Source organism: Lactuca serriola, chromosome 3, assembly GCF_051521515.1.
Source record: "Lactuca serriola cultivar US96UC23 chromosome 3, Lser_US96UC23_V15, whole genome shotgun sequence".
NCBI lineage: Eukaryota > Viridiplantae > Streptophyta > Magnoliopsida > Asterales > Asteraceae > Lactuca > Lactuca serriola.
In genome coordinates, this window is record NC_136410.1 from 57,417,330 (window position 1) to 57,423,329 (window position 6,000).

Genomic DNA, 6,000 nt, shown 5'->3' on the forward strand with positions numbered 1-6,000 from the left:
CCGCCCTTGTGTATCTAATCTTTAAATAACCGAAGCTTTCTTGACATCTCAGCACCTCGTTTTACCTAACGATAATGGCAGAATAGATACAAAGGAAAACAAATATAAATATAACCTGATTAATGAATGATTTGAGCACGACATAGAATGGGAAATAGAAATTGCTTCTCTCACATGTTTGACATACATACAAACCAATGTGTTAAACGGCCATCATGTATTCAAGGGTAAAATAGTAAAAAACAACTCACATGGGCACTGGGATGTGTAACACCGTAAATTTTCAAACCAAAATTTTCAATTTAAAAACACATTTATCACAATTATAAAATCACAAAATGTCACAATTTCAAATCATTAAATCTCATATAAAAAAATTGTATGTATATATATATATATATATATATATATATATATATATATATATCAAAACTCCAGGATCCTTTCAAATCTAACTCTGTCTCCAATGTGTGTACAATCAAGTTGGTGCCTTCCCGCGATCTTGAGAAAACCTTAAACACATAACACATAACATGGTAAGCACGAAGCTTAGTGAGTTCCCCAAAATACTGCATACAACGCATTATCCACTCGACACTATAACTCTGTAAGACCCTCCAGTCAATGTGTCTCAGTGGGACCCTCCAATCCCACAACTCTGATGGACCTTTTGATCCTAACTCTGTGGACCCTCCGGTCCTAACTCTGTAACTCTGAATAACACATAGCATAAATCACACAAACATAATGAAGTAAATTACAGTACTTAAATAAACACATATGACCCTCTGGTCACACATAGATACTACTCTAGGTAAAGTATAGTGAGAAGACTCATCTCGATAGCAAGCAAACATCCTCACACTCGAATCTCGATCTAGCCACCGCCTAGCACATAGGGTAGTTATCTCAATAAATACTCGATTCTCGACTCTAAATAACCAAATGCTACTCCTCTCTTTCCAACTCCCGAATTAGGTAAAAGACCATTTTACCCCTCTATGGCCTCCAATACTCATGTAGACCAAACCCTAAAGTCAACAGAAGTCAAACTTGAGTCAACAATCCATGTTTGACCCGACTCGTCGAGTGCACTTTTGCGACTCATCGAGTTCCCTCGTTCTCTCAGAAGTCTCAAGAAATCCAGCTCAACTCATCGAGACGACCCCCAACTCGTCGAGTTATCGTACGATCAAGCTCATCGTGACAAACCCTCACCGACTCGTCGAGTCAGGCCATGGACTCGGCGATTCCCTTCGATCTAATTCCTCATTCACACGATTTAAGGCATATCTATAACCCCACACTCCATATCTATCCTCCTAAGTCTCGAAAAGCACGTAAAGCTATAAGCTTTACGTTCATGCATGGCATAAAAGGCTCATAATGCCAAAACATGCTCCAACAAGGGCTAGATGCACAAGAGCTTGCTTCCAGCTCAATAAAGCTCGAGTCTCTAGACTCACAAGGCCACTCATAGTCCAAATCTGAGGTTCCAACCTCAATCCATACACTAATCACTCCATGACACAAGATAAATGGAAGAAAGCCCTAAAAGTTCCCTAAAACAAGATCTCCTAAGGAAATGATCAAGCTTGTATCTTTTTACCTCCAACTGAAGGAAAACAATGAAGAATCTTTGGATCCAAAAGCCTTCTCTTGATCCAAGTCAAGATGCCCTCCGCATCCGCTCTCAAAGTTGCACAAGAGCACCCAAATTAGCCTCTTTCTCTCTCACAATGGATGGAACTAATCTAGGGATTCCCACAGGGCTCTCTGGAGATAAGGGAGGTGGAAATGAGGGCTTAAGGCCCTTTAAATAGGACATAAACCCGGAAAAATTAGGGTTTCTCTGCCCAGCACCTACTCGGCGAGTCGTCTCTCTGACTCGTCGAGTCCATTCATTAAAGCCACTCGGACAACTTGACTCTACTCGACGACTTGGACTCTCAACTCGCCGAGTCACTCCATAATTCTTCAAAAATTTAAGATACATTAATATACTTGAAAGTCCAGATGTTACAGGATGGATCACTCTATCCGGTAACTCTTGGAATAATTTATGATGGAGTTCAACTTTTGGTAATAGCATCCTTAAAGGTGGGACTTCCATTAAATCAGCAAAAAGGAAAGAGTATCATTTGGCAACAACAGTAGTGGTTACTGTTTGAGATAATGGCTCTATTAAGAAAATTTTAATTTGATTACCTTTTTTACACCAAGGTGATTGGAAATGGCCCAAATTGTCTAACTAGACATGCGAGAAGTTCTTGGAAATCTAAGGGCGGAATTTCCTTGTAGATTAAATTGAATTAAACAGAAGATTTAGCATTAAGATTTTCAATTAATGGAAAAAATAGAGGAATATTAAGCAAAATAATATGAGTGGATATATTGGTAGATGTAGAACCACACCTTTGATCACTTTGGTTCTTTTAAAATTGCTTTCTAAATGAAGAATGAAAAAAGCATGTAAGAAAAAGCATAACAATAAAAAGGGGTTGATTTCTAAAAAAAGATGAATAAAGTACTTTAAAGCATGTATTCATGTGTGTTCATAGAGAGAGAACAAAAACTTAAAATATGGAAATTTTCCCAAAATGCCCTTATACTATTTTTTGTCCTCGATTCGGAATTACTCCAACAACAATAGATGAACTTGTGTGTATATGAGTTTAAAAATATTAAATATTTAGTTGGAACTCTAATTTAATTACATTTTTCTGTTTAATTTAAAGTGTAAGATTGGTAATTGGCTATCTGTTTTTTTTTCAAGTTATTTAGTTTTCTATTCGACTAACCATTCTTAAAAACTCATTTTATTATGATATATATGGAAAGTACTAGAAGTTTATTTGATATAAAACATGATAAGTGTCTTATAGATTGATTATTGCCTACTATAATCAATTAAATAGGGTACATTTCCATTAAGTAAACAAGAAACAACTTCTTTACCTTTAAGACTTTTCCATTCAATCTTTGATCTCCAAAAGGAATTCTAACAATCACAATCTGTCACTTCCCAATAAAACCATCCGCATTAATTACATGCCCATGAGCTTTCTTTCTATGCTTCAAGGGTAGTTTCGGCCCAAAATGCTACATATCATACCTGCATACACCTTTCTATGAGTATGCGGACATTAGAATTAAGGATTTATAAATTAATAGTGACAATATCACAATAATCAAAAGGATTCCCAACCACAGAAGCAGCAACAAGTCCACTAATATGTAGGTCTGACAATTCTCGACACGACCTGCGACACGACATGAAATAAACGGGTTTGGGTTGAGTTTTTCAACCCGCCAACCCACAAACCCGTTTATTAAATAGGTCATATATGGGTTTCTCAAAAATATACGACTTTACGCACCAACCCGTTTATAATTTTAATAAAAAAAATTATATATTTTTTTAAATGTATTAAGACTTAAGTATTATATAGATTATATAAACTAGGATAGGATGCCATTGACCATTTGACATGTGCAACATGTTTGTTGTTTGACGTTTGTATTAATGTTCTAGTTTGAACATGTTTCTATGAATGTTTTTAATTTTCATTTGGATGTTTAAGACTTCAGTGTCTAAAATTAGGATATGTTCAGAAAACGACATCGCTTTCTCTTTTTGTTGAAATAAAAAAAAAACAAAAAAACAAACAAACCTGTGCCGACGACCAGACGTCGGTATAGCTATTTCACTCTAATCGCCACGTGGCATGCCGACGACAAATCGTCGGTATAGCTTTCCAAAATCGATGTCGTTTAGGTTTTCTGCACCAAGGAATAAAAATAAATGAAAATACATACCCTATGCCGACGACATGTCGTCGGCATAGATTTTCAAAAGACCGCGAAAAAAATCATCGTTCCTGCTGTATCTATGGTGACGACATGTCGTTGGCATAGGTTTCCAGGTCAAACAATTTTGGTCAAACTTGGAAAGTTGTAGCGACCACTCGTCGTCTACATATCCCTTCTTTTCGCAACGACAGCTGTGTCGTCTGGATAGGTGTTGTCGCCATATATTGTTATTCTTGTAGTGGAAAGAACTACTTGGTTAAAATTTTGGGATTCCCGCTAAGACTGTTTGATGAGGAAAACTTCTCAAGAATTGCAGGGAAATTTGGAAGGGTCATTGCTCCATTTAATAAGTTCTCAACGAGATGGGATTATTCTATGGAAAAAGTTGGTGTACTAATATCCCAATGCAAATGGCCTGGTAAACGAGGAGATGAACGTTACTGCAAATGGAAAGATTTACAAGGTCGGGGTGGTCGAATCGCCGTTTCACCCGGTCCTATTTGATGAAGTGGAAGAGGACTCATAAGACGAGGAGTATAATTTGTCTAATGAGGATGACGATGAAGAAGGGGCGTCAAAGACCTGTATGGAGGAGGAAAACAATGACATGGAAGAAGAGGAGATACTACCAGACTCAACCTCTGACCGGAACAATGATATTGATGTGGGAGTTTTTAACCGAATAATGGTTATTAGAAAAAAGTATTTATCAATATGGGGTAGTTTGAAAAGTATTTACCAAATAATGGTAAAAGAGTTTTGAGCGTTATTTTTTAACAATAAATAAGTAAATAGATAAAAGTGATCAGGTTACAATTTTTTTAACTAGTCATCTCGCCGGTTTTCTTGCCGGAAATTACATAACAGAGGAAACAAAGCTTAAAATGATTACATCATGTATGTACAACACTTCCCATCCTTGCCTGAATCAATGTGAAGAAATTAACTCAAATAAATGCTACCTAATCGTTGTGTAATAGCCATGTAATCTTAATGATTTCGGCACTAATCCGGTATGTTTTCTCAATCATGGAAGCAGGTGGTGTGAACTTTGGTTAGTAGAATTCCCTCCAATATGCTACAACACCAGGAAAAACAGTAGTCGTAGTATTCATATATACAACATGTAGTTAGGTATTCCTTTCCTGGTAAGTGTTGACAACTCGCCCATGTATTGGGTCGGGCCTGAGTGTTGTACTACTCAGTCGTCACAATCGTTTCAGGTTTGATCGGAGATGGAGGACGACCGTGTGTGAGCTCTATTGCAATACTGCATTTTCTTAAATATCATGTTCCGTCCTCAAGAAACCCTTTCTTCACTTCAAGAGTTCTGCACTATCTGATAATCTTTTCCGTCGATCTACCCGATACCCAACTGCAAGCACCCGATATAGATAAGAAGTTACTAAAGTGTAGAACTAAAAATCAGAGAAACCGATTTGATTGGTAACAGAGAGTCGGAGACGGGTTGTTTTTGACGGCCTATTTGTCAGGGCCGATTCGTCTTTGACTTGAACGTTTTAATAACCATCAATGGAAGCAACCTTAATTTGTAATTTTTACATCAAGCATTAAGGAATTCCTTTAATTTAACACGTTGTTTTTTCCAGCAAAGAATAATCAGTAGGATATAAGATAGAAAGAGAGGGCGATGGAGAGATCTGGATAACTCTATACTGCCTTTTTCCTTTCAATATGCCGTGTTACCACCATCAGCGCTTCACCGACGTGCATCCTCACATCAATCAGCAAACTTGCAAAGTCGATCATAATGGAAGGGTTAACAACGGGGTGAAGGAGAAAGTCAAACCTACAAGGGACGTTGTTGTTTATTACGTACAGTATAACTTATGTAATTAATATCAAATAGGAGTGCAAGTGAATTTTACTATACTTTCGTAAATACTTTTTAAACAACGAGTAATTGGTAAATACTTTTCAGAATCACTATGGTGTGGTAGAAAACTCATTGATGTGGTGCCAGAGACGATGTATCCTATTATCAATGGGGGTCCGACGATGACGTGTCCCAACCATGGAGTTAATGAAGCATTAAATGGGAATAATATGGAAGCGACAGTTCCTGTAAACGTGGAGTTGATTGAACTTCCCAAGGCAACAGACGCTGGAAGAGGAGAAAAAGAAGAGAGCAGTCTCGTGAAGGAAGTTACGGCACCAGTGGGGTCA